The 14,557-nt window shown below is 29.3% G+C and overlaps 1 pseudogene; it reads left to right on the forward strand.

Annotated features, from left to right (window-relative positions):
- Window positions 1–1,431: 1,431 nt before the first annotated feature.
- On the forward strand, window positions 1,432–13,699 carry LOC111282570 (ribulose bisphosphate carboxylase small subunit, chloroplastic-like; annotated as a pseudogene).
- The last annotated feature ends 858 nt before the right edge of the window (window positions 13,700–14,557 follow it).

Below are 14,557 nucleotides of genomic sequence, written 5' to 3' on the forward strand. Positions count from 1 at the left end.
TAAAGATTTGTAAGTAATAATTAATAGATATAATACATAAACAAATAGTAATGTGACTTGCAATAAAAAAATTTAAGCTATGAAGCTATAAAAAAAAACATAAAATTAACAAATTTCCTTTATGGGAGACTTATTTAAATTTATTTAACAAATATATATACATACACACACACATAATAAAATTTTTCAATTTTTTGGGGAGAAGAGAGCCAAGGTCCCTTCAGCCTCTCATTACGCCCCACTTCTGGGTTCAACAATCTTCTTTTGATAATACTGCTGCCTAAAATATTGCTGGAAATAGACCTTTGATTCGCTCTTTTCTAGATTAAATCAAGAAAATAATGTGATGATGTTCAGAGTAGAGCAAGGACAAAAAATGGTTACCCGTAAGGAATTTCAATCACAAAATTTTCTCCCATACCTCATTTTTCTTATTTTCCTATGAATTAGGAACCATAATTGGCATGGGAGACTTATTTGTCACACATTAAAAAAAATGTTGAATCTAATAAGAGTCCATTTGAACAAATTTTATGGAGCCCTCAAGGAATTTATGTAGTAGAATAAGGCCTCACATGTGATATATTCAATTTTTTTTAAGTATCTACTTATAATATATAAATATATATAAATTATGATAAATTTATTAATTTTATTATCAATGAAAAATATATTTAAGAAAAAAATTTAGTGGTGTCCAATTTTTTATTAATCTTTAGAGTATCTATAATTATTTTATAGATTTATACTTGATATAGTGTTAGTGTAAAAAATTTATACACTATTGGTGAATTAGATGATACCATCTTATTAATGAAATAAATCAGATGATGCCACATCTTTAATAAGCAAATATTTTAAAAGATATTAATTATTGTACATTTATTTTAAGGATTGATATTTGCTTATTAATGAGATGATATCATTTGACTTATTGATAGTATATAAAATCCATATACTGACAATGTATCAAATATAAACTCCTATTTTATTACTTCATTGGAATCCTCCTCTGTGAGTTGCTATTGCATGTTAGCTAAGTGGCAACAATTAAAACTTTTAATGGCATTTATAAAAATAATTTTGAACATGATCATTAAACTGGCTTTTGGACTATAAATGATTAAAACAGTTCCTACTATATGGAGCTAATTAATCCAAAGCATATTCACAAAAGGAACTCCATGGAATCTCTAGAAGATATGTAGAGTATAACTTGATGTAAGTTTTTTAAAAATATAAAGTACAAAATGGATTAAGTGAAATAACCATCAAAGTTTTTAAAAGCTTGTAAGCTAGTGCTTAATAGAACCTCAAAGTAGATTCTAATTGTATAAAAAATGTTGATCCCTAGCTTCTTAACTAGTTTTATAGTTTTGCGTTAGCTTTTTTTCAATATGAAATTGATACACGAATGGGATGAGTAGCAGAGTGTTACTTTCAACTTGTGGGGCAGTTAGTGAATGGCTACAATTTTAGTTAGCAATGAATTAATGATAGATACTCATTAAAATCAATGACATGCAAATGGAAAAAGAATAAAAAAAAGGTTTAGCCATATATTCATTCCATCTCCATAAATGGAATAAAATAATAGTCAATACATGTCACATTCATGTGAGAAGAAGGGGAACAAAGCTATAAATAAAGAGTTTGGAAGGCAAGGACCTTAAAAAATGAGAGTGGTGCATAGCATAGAAAAAAAGAAAAATGGCATTCTTTGTTGTCTCATCACCAACCATTGCTTCCGTTAATCGTGCCAATCAAGGTCAGGCTAGCATGGTTGCACCATTCATCAATCTTAAATCTACTTCAGCATTTTAATGACCCACAAGCTCAAAAATGACATTACCTCCATTACAAGCAATGGAGGCAAAGTCTACTAAATAAAGGTACACAAGAGACTTGCATTGCAGGAATAGCATAAAATTATGGTTCTAATAGTCAATTAAGATTATTGTGTTAGGAACGTGGGGTCTAACTCCATTCATTTGGATCAATCAAAGATCATGGGCCTTTTGAATTTTATCATTAACTAAAAAAAAAAAAGTTCTACATAGTAATAAAGAGGGGGTTGTTTTGGCATGAATAGATGGCATCACAAACTGAGAGAAAGAGAAAAAGAAACCAAAAAAGAAAAAGAGAAAAGGGAGAAGAGAGAGCTACCAGTTGAACGAAAGTCGATCTTTTGTTTGATTAAGCTAAAATTTTATTAGTACATTCACAATTCAGTATTCTACATTTTGAATGGCAAATATTAGGTTCGAAGCTCTTTATAAACAAATTTATGGTGTATTTATTGAGTCACCTATTTGATGAGATTTCACTAATTATCTCTCCAGTTGTTGATTAGTAGAGAAAAACTTCGTATATTCATTATTTAATAACAGAGATTTTTTTAATGGGTCATGATTTTTTCCTTTTACACTGGAAGATTTTTTACATAAATCTTGGTGTGCTTTATTTTTTTAAGTTGTTGATTATTGATTGTTGTCCGTTTGTTATGTGTTTATTACCATATATTGCTTCTTCATTTTGGTGTTTATCGCTCCAAGCCAACAAGTGGTATCAGAGAACAAATTATTTTTAAGACATTGATACAATAACAACCCAAGATAGAGGTAAATTCTGTTTGAGATCATGGAGAGTGAAAGCATCAAATTATTCAATTTAAATGCCAATGATGGAGGATCATTTATACTAAAAAGACTTGTATGAACTGATATTAGGTGATTCAACTAAACTAGCAGATAAAAAAGACAAAAGCTATAAGAAGTTAGGTAGAAAAATGATGGCCACAATTAGAAAATAAGTTGATATTAGCATGTTTCATCATGTAGTGTAGGAGACAGATGCCCCCATCATTTGAGAAAAATTGATAGCTTTGTATAAGAAAAAAATAGGCATGAATAAAGTTATGTTTGTTAAAAATCTTGTTGACAAGCTTATAACTTTACAATATAGGGATAGATGATCAATTATAGAGCTCTTAAGTATTTTTAAGATATATTCAATCAGATGACTACTATAGAGCTTAAAATGGATGACAAAATGAAGGTATTATTTTTTTTTGAATTCATTGTCAAACAGCTAGAATACTCTAGTTGTGATTATTCTTAATTTAGCTTTTAACTATAAGTTGACATTGGAAATGTTAAATGGCAATATGCTTAATGAAGAAGTAAGTCAAAAAGATTCAAACTTTCGAAATCAAGCTCTTATCACCTTGAATAAAGGTAAAAACATTGACAAAGGTCAAAACTCAAAAAGTTGTAATAAGTCTAAACATATATCTAAGTTTAGAGATAAAGTGAAGTGCTACTATTATGGTAAACCCAATCATGTAAAGCAAAACTACAAAATCTTAAAGCAAGAGCAAAAAGATAAGAAAAGATAGAGTTCAGATGATGGTAGTGTTGTGGCAATGAATTTAGATTCAGTTACTTTGATTTATACATATAGTGATTGTAATCATGTTGGTGATCCTAGCATTGAGTGGATAATTGACATAGGAACAGCATATCATTGTATTCCTAAGAGGGAGTTGTTTACAACTTACAAAGCAGGAGACTTTGGTTACACCAAAATGAGAAACAATAGTGTGTCACAGATTATTGAGATTGTTGATATTATTGTACAATTAGTATGGACTGCATGTTAACTTTGAAAGATGTCAAACATATTTTAGATATGAGAATGAACTTCTTTATGATTAATGTCCTTAATAAGAAAAGATATAAGAGTCGACAAAAGAATAGGTAATGGAAGCTTCTCAAAGGATCTATGATAGTTACATGAAAAAAACTATGTTGCACAATGTATAAGACATTGATACAATTGAATGGTAACTAGATAAATGCCATTGAGAATGATGCTCCTGCAAATATGTGAAACAAAATGTAGGCACACATGAGTAAGAAGAGGTTATAGGTTTTGGCAAGGTAGTCTTTCATTTCTTTGACCACAAGGTATGTCTCTCGATTCATGTGATCATTATTTGCAGGGTGGGCATTGTAATGTTTCCTTTCATAATCATTCTCAGATGAAAGACAACATATTAGAATTGATTCATTTTGATGTTTGTGGTCCCATTAAGGTTAAGTCACTAAGTGGTAGTAGGTATTTTTATTACTTTTATTGATGACATTTTATGTAAGACTTGGGTGTATATATTGAAAAACAAAAGTTAGGTACTATAGTACTTTCAAAAATTTCTTGTCATAGTAGAAAGGATGACAAAGTTGCCCTTAAAGTATATTCGAATTGATAATGGTAGAGAATACACATCTCCTGACTTCGAAAAATACTATTTAAAACATGGGATCAAGCGTGAGACGACAAAACTTGGAACACCATAACATAATGGTGTAGCTAAAAGGATGATCGCACTATTGTGAAAAAAGTCAAATGTCTACTAAGGATGAAAAAATTATCGAAGCCATCTTAGGGTGAAATAGTCAACACAGCTTACTATTTGCTTAATAGATTACCATCAGTTCCTTTGGCTTTTGATATTCTGGAAAGAGCGTGGACAGGGAACGATGTTTCATACTCTCACTTAAAATTTTTTAGGTATAAAGCATTCATGCATGTGCCAAAAGAAAAAAAGGTCAAAGCTTGATAGTAAAGCCATACGTGTGTGTTTGTTAGAGATGGTGATGACAAATTTAGTTATGAGGTATGTGATCCAGTAAAGAAAAAGGTAATTAGGAGTAGAACCATGGTCTTCCATGAAAAAAAAACTATAGCAGACTTTAAAAAAAATGAAAAGACTATACAAGTTACTGTTAAGTATGATATTTGAACATCGATAGTGGTTTCACTGGGGAGAGCCACAGATGGTAAAAATATGCAAAAGACTGAATTTAAGGATACGAATGGGCCAGCCACAGTTAGTGATGAACCAGATATAATCAATTTTGACTAAAAAGAGTAGTCCTTTTTACTAGATAGTGTTGAACAAAGTGAGCAATCTTCTCCACTAGAGAGTGTTGAGTAAAAAGAGCTACTTTTGGCATCAAGTAATGTAAAGTCTTAGCCTAAGAGATCTACCAAATAACACAAGCCATCTACTAGGTATCCAAGTTTAGATTTTATTTTAGTTACCAGTGAGAGAAAGCCAAAAAGTTTTCAAAATGTGTAGACTACTCTAGATAGAGAGCACTGGTTAAAAGTAATGAAAAAAAAAATGAAGTCATTGCAAAAAAATGATACATATGATCTTGTTAAACTTCCAAAAGGGAAAAGACTATTGAAGAATAAATTGGTGTTCAAGCTAAAAAAATATCGTGATAAGCTAGTGAGGTACGAAGCTCAATTGGTAGTGAAAGATTTTCTTAGAAACCCGACATCGATTTAGATGAGATTTCTCTCTAATTGTGAAAATGAGTTTCATTTGAATGTATAGGGATTAATAGCAAGTTTGAATCTTGATCTTGAGCAACTCGATATCAAGATTGCATTCTTTCACAGTGACTCGCAAAAGGATATTTATATAGATTAGCCTAAGGGTTTTGAAGTGACAAGGAAAGAGCATCTAGTTTACAAATTGAAGAAAAGCTTATATAGCTTGAAACAAACTTTGCAATAATGGTACAGAAAATTTGATTCTTTTATGGTGATTTACAAGTATAAAAGAACAGCTGTGTATCCTTGTGTATATGTTAGAAAATTCTTTAATAGTAACTTTATTATTCTTTTATCATATGTTAATGATATGTAGATTATGGGACAAGATGCTGGTATGGTTCACAGGTTGAAAGAACAATTATTTAAGTCCTTTGACATGATGGATTTAGGTCCAGTGAAGTAGATTCTCGATATGGATATTATCTAGGTTAATAAAGCTAAAAGTTATGGTTGTCACAGGAAAAATATATTGAACAGTAGCTTAGTCGATTTAACATGCAACATGCTAAATCAGTTAACACTCCATTTGCCAACCATATTTGTTTGAGTAAGAAATCTTGTTCGGTGACTAAAGAAAAGCAACTAGCTATGGCCAGTTTTTCTTTATTCTTCTATGGACGATTTTTTAATGTATCTTATGGTTTGCATACAACCTGATATTGTTTATGCAATTGGTGTAGTGAGTAGATTTCTTTTTAATCTAGAGAAAGTTCATTGGGAAGCAATGAAATGGATTTTTATATATTTGAAGGGCATCTAAAACCTGTGCTTGAGTTATGGAGTTTCACAACTAGTTCTAGAAAGGTTTATTGATGCTGACATAGCAAGTGATATTGATGGTAGAAAATCTTTTTCAAGGTATTTGTTCGCTTTGAAAAAAAGAGCTATGTTTTGGAATTCTAAGTTGCAAATGCGTGTTGCCTTGTCAACTATAGACACTAAGTATATTGTAGCAACTGAAGCAGATAAAGAAATACTTTGGATGAAACATTTTCTTCTTGAATTGGTATTGAATCAAAAAGAGTATATGGTATTTTATGATAGCTAGAATGCTTTAAATTTGAGTAAAAATATCATGTACCATGCTAGAATGAAGCATATGGATCTTATATACCATTAGCTACATTCGGTGATTAAAGAGCAACAAATGTAGTTGAAAAAAGTCCATAGTGATAAGAACGTAGTAGATATGTTAACTATGATACTTCCTAGGAAAAAGTTTAAACTCTATAATAACTTAGCTTAAACAGGTTTCTTTGCCAAGATAAGTTCCAAATGAAACTGCTATGGTGATAGATCTTTTCCTAATGGGGTTGAAGAGAGAGATTGTTATGAACGTGGGGTCCAGCCCTATTTCTTAGGACCAATCAAAGGCCATAAGCCTTTTAACTTTTGTCTTTAACCAAAAAAAAAATCTACATAGTAACAAAAAGGGGGGTGTTTTGGCGTGAATAGAATGGCGCCGTAAACTAAGAGAAAAAGAAAAAAAAAACCAAAAAAGAAAGATAGAAAATGAAAAATGAAAGTTATCAGTTGAATAGAAGTCAATCTATAGTCCGATTGAACTAAAATTTTGTCAGCACGTTCACAATTCAATGTTTTACATTCTAAACAGTAGATATCGGATTTGGAGCTCTTTAGAAACAAATCTATGGTGTATTTATTGAGTCACCTATTTGGTGAGATTTCTCTAATTATCTCTCTAGTTATTTATTAGCTCTAGTTTTAGCTAGAGAAGAATTTTGTTTACCTATTATTTGATAATGAAGATTTTTCTAGTAGTCTATGGTTTTTCCCCTCTTTATTGGAAGGTTTTCTATGTAAATCTTAATGTGCTTTATTTACTTGCCTCATTGACTATTGATTGTTATTTATTTGCTGTGAGTTTATTATGATACATTACTTTTATTGCATTTGTCAGGCCCTAACATGTTGGTCATACATTTCAAGGTTCTTAATCTTATTACCAGGGATTCAAATAGTGGTGCTATATCAGAATAGCAGTCACAAAATTATGGTAGTGCCACCACCCACCACCATTATTGAGGAAAATGCGATTAAAAATTTTAATCATACTCAAAATGGTGTGTAACAAGAATAGCAGCAATAATGGTCCGATATTGTCGCTATCTCATTTTTCCATCAGTACAAATTATAAAAAAAAAAAACTTTTAAGTTTCAACAGTCAAGATTCCCAAAAATCAAATCAAAACAAAACAACTAAGACTGCAAAAGCAAAAGTAAAAACAAAAGCCAAAAGAAAAGATAACTCAGTCCGTCAATCTCATTCTCATATTCTCTTATCAGTTTTAAAATTCATCTAAAAAATCATAGAAAATAATATCAACTATCAACCATTCAATCGGTAGCTAGCCAAATTCAAATCAGCCTCAAATCCTCAATCAATAATCAAAATAAAAAAAGATAAGAAAAAATTAAATTACCTTTTTTTTGTAACATTTTTGTAGAATAATATTGATCTTTATGTTTGTGAGAATCTGAGTGAGAGAGACGATGGTATGTGAGAAAAAGAGAGATGCAAAAAAAAAAAATGAGAGTTGGTTGAGTTGTTTTGAAGGATCGACGCCATAAAAAAACTTGAAGAGGAATAAGAGAAATTTTGGAGGGCTATTTGAATGAGAATCAGGGAGTGAGGGGTGTTTATTGTTGTCTCCGAATGGGTGGTCGGTAGGGGGTGGGGTGGGGTGTGTTGGGGGGTAGGGTGGGGGTGGATGGTTTTTATTTAATTTTATAATTAATTTTATTAAAATATAAATTTAAAATTTTGTAATTTTTAAAAATTTTTTAGATAAAATTTAGTTAGAAGGATTTAGATTTTATAATTGAAAAAAATTAAAAGATTAATAATTTAATATGAAATATATAGGGTTTTAGATGAAAAATTTTAATAAATTTTTTTGTATAAGTTAGATGAAAAATAATTAAAATTAAATATTATATTTTGATTTTGTTATTTATTAATTTATAATTTTATATTTGAAATTTAATAATTTTTGTTGTTTTGGTATTTATACTGTTGTCAATTCTTTTGCTACTAAATTAATTCTTATTAATTTATTTTTATTTTTGTGTAATTATTGAATATTCTATTTATTATATAATATATTGAAAGTAATTTGAGACAAAAATTTTTTTACATCAATTAGTATATCAAAAAGATTAAGTTACTTAATAAATTTAGTGTTTTACGATCTATTACTCTTAAGATTAAAAATTAAAAATTAAAAAATTTAATGTAGATTCAATTTTTAATGACGGAATAAATAACATTAATATTTATAAATATAAGTTTATTTGTTTTTATACAAAATAGTAAGCATGCCACCACGTTATTTAATTTTGTAATTAATTTTATTAAAATATAAATTAAAAAATTTGTAATTTTTAAAATTTTTTTAGATAAAATTTAGTTAAAAGAGATTGAAAATTTATAATTAAAAAAATTGAGAGATTAATAATTTAATATGATATATACAAGGATTTTGGATAGAAAATTTTAATAAATTTTTTTGTATAAGTTAGATGAAAAATAATTAAGATTAAATGTTATATTTTGATTTTGTTATTTATTAATTTATAATTTTATATTTGAAATTTAATAATTGGTTTTTTATTTTGGTATTTATATTATTGTCAATTCTTTTGCTATTAAATTAATTCTTATTAATTTATTTTTATTTTTGTGTAATTATTGAATATTCTATTTATTATGTAATATATTGAAAGTAATTTGTGATAAAAAAATTTTTACATCAATTAATGTACCAAAAAGATTAAGTTACTTAATAAATTTAGCGTTTTACAATATATTAATTTTAAGATTAAAAACAAAAAATTAAAAAATTTAATGTAGATTCAATTTTTAATGATGGAATAAATAACATTAATATTTCTAAATATAAGTTTATTTTATTTTTATACAGAATAGCAAGCATGCCACCACATGAAGAGTTTTCGAGTAAAGGAGTAGAGCGCGCACCAAGTGATGATATAAGTTGGGCCAAATATAAAAGGAAATATTTTATGCAAATTTTGTGATAAAGTTGTAAAATGAGGAATAACACATTTCAAGAAACACATTGCTTATAAAACTGGCAATATTGCACCATGCCCCAATGTTACTTGTATGTTATGTTTTTATAATTCCTTTGAAAATATTATTGTTAATTTCTCAATAAAAATTATAAAATTACATAAGCATGTGCAACTAATTTTTTCCTCTTTCTTAACTATATTATTAATAGGTTTAGTAAGAGAAAGTATGATGAAACTTTTTCAAGAAAGCAAATCGAAAAAAGTTGAGAACAAAATAAGAAAGGATGAATTCTTATCACAATTAAGAGGGAAAGACTATGACTATAAAGGTTTTATTGATTAAGATATCTCTACTAGACAAGCCATGCGCAATAGTATCCAATCACAATATGAGTGGCATAAAAGACAATAATTCAGACAAAGAATTAATGGTTGAAGTAACATTCATGAAGAGGGACTAAGCTTTCATGGCTCAGTTGCTGAATATTTTGAGGAAAGAACAAGGAAATCAACTCCAAGTGAGACTGAATTTTCATTATGAGGGGCTATACCTGAATTAGTTAGAAGTAAGAGTTCAAAGCAACCAAAAATAAATGATTCATTTAAGAAGGAAGATGGGTGAATCAGTGTCAAAATTTTTTATATATGATTGACTTTCTTTTTAGTTAGCAAACTCTCCATGGTTGCATAATTTGATTTCTGTGGCAGTAGAAATTGGCCAACATATGAAACTTCCAACACTTATGGGTTAATGGATTAAAAACTCATTGGAATGAATTGGGTGCCACTTTGATGTGTGATGGTTGGACCAATAGTTTGAATCAAATGCATATCATTAATTTCCTTGTTTACTATAGTAAAGGGATCACTTTTTGGAAATCTATAGATGTCTCAAATGTTCAAGTAGAGATACAAAATTTTACTACAAATTATTGGATGAAATTGTGGAAGAAATTGGAGAAAAATACATCGTTCAAATAGTTATTGATAAAGAGGTAGTACTTAAAGTTGCAGGAAAAAGACTAATGGAGAAGAGACAACATTTGTATTGGATAGCATGTTCAGCTCATTGTTTGGACTTATGCCTTGAAGATATTGGCAAGAAGAAAAAATGTGGCAAAGGTTTTGGATGATGCAAAAAAAGTGACTTGTTTTATATACAATCACATTTGAACTGTTAATTTGATGAAGAAAGGGAAGCAAATACTTCGTCCTGCTCTTGCTTGATTTGCCACTCATTTCATATAGTTAGAAGAAATAACAAGGCAAAAGCAAGGTTTGAGAGAGATGTTCAATTCAAATGTTAGTACCTAGTAATTAGTATAACTATTTAAATCTAGCATCTTTTTATGATATCATTTTTTAAATATTAATTTAAAATATATTACTCTAAATTTATTGTTGAATATATAGGAATTTAAAGAATCAAAATGGGGACAACAAAAATCAAGGTCTGCTTATGAAGCAAAAAAATCATTTTGGGAAAAGATTTTTGGGAAAAAATTTTTGGGAAAAAGCAAGCAATATAATAAAAGTTTATGAACCTTTGATAAAAGTGTTGTGCCTTATTAATGGTGATGAAAAACTAACAATGGGATTTATTTATGAGGCTATGGATAGAGCTAAACAAGCAATTCAACAAAATTATCGTTATTCTATTGAATATGAAAAGATTATTGATAATAGATGGAGTTTCATGCATTCTGACTTGTATTCAGCTGATAAGTAAACCAAGAATATATATTGTATTTAAAAAAATATGTTTATTTTTTATGCTTAAATTGCTTATATATTTATTTTTTATTACTTTAATATAATATTGTTATGAATTATGTTTAGATTACTATCTAAATCCACAATTTCAATTTGGAGTGGAGCATTCTAAAAATGTAATTAAAGAAACATTAGACGATACAAGAGTAGTTATTGAAAGATTAAAACCTTATATAGATACTTAAATCAAAATGATTAATCAGGTTAGTATTTAATACCATTTTATAACTTTGACATTTATTTTATGTATTAAAAATAGAATTATTTTTTATTTATTCATTATTATTGTATTTTCAATTGATATAATTGCTATTATTCTGAGACAAGTATGAAATATTTGGTACTCCACAAGCACAAAGAGCTTGGAAGCAAATGAATCCACGTAATTAGTAAATTAAATAATTATAATTTATTTATATTATTTAATTGAATAGCACATTCAAATTTAATTTAAATAATTTTATACTGTTGAGTGGTGGATGATATATGGCACTTGTGTTCATGAATTACAAAAACTAGCAATCAAAGTGCTTAGTCAAATAGCCTCTGCAACAAATTGTAAATGTAACGGAGCACATTTAGCTATATTCACACCAAAGCAAGAAACAGATTGAAGTTTAAAAAACTTCAAAAACTTGTATATGCCCATTACAGCATAAGGCTGAGGATGAGACATCAAAAAAGAATGAGCATTGATGAGATAAATAATAGTTTTAATCCTATTAGCCTTGACCATATTTTTGAAGATGATGATCTACTAACAGAATTGCTACAAAAGAAAGAAAATCCTTTGTTAGATGGCCAAAACTCTAATTGGTTGCTTGCAAATAATTCTGATAACGAAATGAATGTCGAACAATCATGCCAATCTCAAGAAAGGAATGTGTCTCATCAAGTTCAAGTCTAATATCAAATCAGAGTGATGATGGTGAGGGTTTAAGTCCAGATGATGGTGATGGTGATGGTGCAAAATTTGGTGCTAATATGGATGCAAATCAACCTTATAGCCCACTTAAAGGAGAATTCGAGCTTGTTGCTACTGGTGGAGCTTTTATTAACATCGCAAAATATGGAGTAACCATCTGCTGAATCTAGTAAGGGTCAAAGTGCACATACAGCTCGATCAAAAGGAAAAGCCAAGAAGCATCACTATGATATTTCTAGAGGTTCTTCATCTTTAGGTAGGAGACCAAATTCTAATAACTTTGAGTATAGTGAATCATTTGCTAGTACTCAAAGACGTTACTATCCACTGAAACAACATAATTTTCAACCTCCACATGGTTATCCACCTTTATATAGTTATTATCCACCGCAAATGTATCCTCCTCCTTAAATGTATTATTTATTACAAATGTATCTCCCACCACAAATGTATCATCCTCAAATATATTTTCTACCTCAAATGCATCAAGAATAAAGGCCACATGGATGGGGGATGGAGTCAACTTGACTTTCAAAGTGAAAATAGAGAATTTGATCCTCCTTGTTATTCTATCATGTGGTAAAATTTGAAATATATATCAATAGTTATAGTTGATAGAATATGAAATTATTATATTTTTAAGCTTATACTTTTATTAAATATAGATGCTTGGTATTTAATATATTATGTTTTGTTAATATCTTGATTTGTCTAGAATTAATATTGAATATGAACTTGGCTCAAGTAAAAATTTTGTTGCTAAACCAAATATGAATGTTTTATTATAATCTAACTAAAATTGTGAATAAGTTTTTTTAGAAAATAAAAAAATATAGTATGATAAACTATTTTTAAAATCATTAAATAAGAATTTTTATTATTATAATTATAATTATTATATTTTATAATAAATTATGCAAAATTAAAAAAAAATTTACGACTGCGATGATTGCAATAATCTCTATTATATCCGAAAAAGCAAAAACCGCAATGCAACCGAAAATATGACCGTGACTGCTATTTAAATCCCTACTTATTACAAGTATTTTGGTGAGTGCAGGTGTGACCTGCTCTTGGAAAGAAGAAGTTTGAAACTCTGTCTTACCTCCCTGATCTCACCCCAGAACAGTTGGCAAAGGAAGTTGATTACCTTCTCCGCAGCTAGTGGATTCCATGCTTGAAATTTGAATTGGAGGTGATCGTTGATGCTTCGGGTCACCTACATTATCATGATTCCATATATTTTATTTACTTTGAGCTATGGCCAATTAGCTGTGTGATTTTGATTTATTGTAGCACGGATTTGTTTACCGTGAGAACCACAGATCCCTTAGGTACTATGATGGGCGCTACTGGACAATGTGGAAACTTCCCATGTTTGGTTGCACAGATTCAGCACAAGTCTTGAAGGAGCTGAAAGAGGCCAAGAAGGCTTACCCCAATGCGTTCAACAGAATCATTGGATTCGACAACAAGAGACAAGTGCAATGCATCAGTTTCATTGCCTGCAAGGCGCCAGCCTACTAATTTTAATACTTTCCATCGTTGAGTGGTGGATTTTTTTTTTTTTTTTTGTCCTTGCAGCATCCATTCGTTTTTCATTTTTTAAACTCTGTTTTCCAGTTGAAGTCGGAATGATAGAAGGGCTATATGTACATAAAAGAGTAAACTACGTGAGATAATGTCCTTTTTATCATCAAAATATATCCAATTTTCTGGAATGAGTTCAAATCTATCTCTGTTTGCCTATCTCATTATCAAGTTACATTCACTTAGATGAGAACAGAAAATTGATCATTGTATTGTACACGTAGTGAAAATATGATTCATTTCAATATACAGAAAAATAATCATTGGTTATACAAATGCTTTCGAGCTTTAAGAACTATATTACAAACATTTACTTACTTTCCTTTGTCAAATGATATTCTCAGAATTATACGCATTCTTAGGGGATGGTAATGAGCAGCCCATGCATCAGTTTAGGTAGCCAACTGAGTAAAAGCCACCAATCAAATTAACAGATTGCAGCTAATGCTGTTGGCAACAAGGGTCGAAGCTCATTTTTCTGGTCAACTCATGTCAGGAAAGATTCATGTAGATGGGTATCGGTTGACAATTCTGATGCAGATTTCATTTCGTGACTAATCTGGAAATTTTTATCGGTTATGAATAAAATTTCTGAAACCATAGCTACTAGTGAATAACAATCTGAGGCAGGATGTTGCACTTGACATGAAGAGAAACCCTATTAACTTAAAACTTACAACTAGCATGCGTTTAGTTGATAAGGTTTAAAGACAATTCCAAATTAAATGACTAATGTGCAAGTAAATGCAGGCCTCAGTTTCTATAGCATAGGACCATAATATTTTTTTTTTCAAATTTTTTTAA

The sequence above is a fragment of the Durio zibethinus genome, chromosome 5, assembly GCF_047325235.1.
Source record: "Durio zibethinus cultivar Kanyao isolate XHJ-2024 chromosome 5, ASM4732523v1, whole genome shotgun sequence".
NCBI classification, from domain to species: domain Eukaryota; kingdom Viridiplantae; phylum Streptophyta; class Magnoliopsida; order Malvales; family Malvaceae; genus Durio; species Durio zibethinus.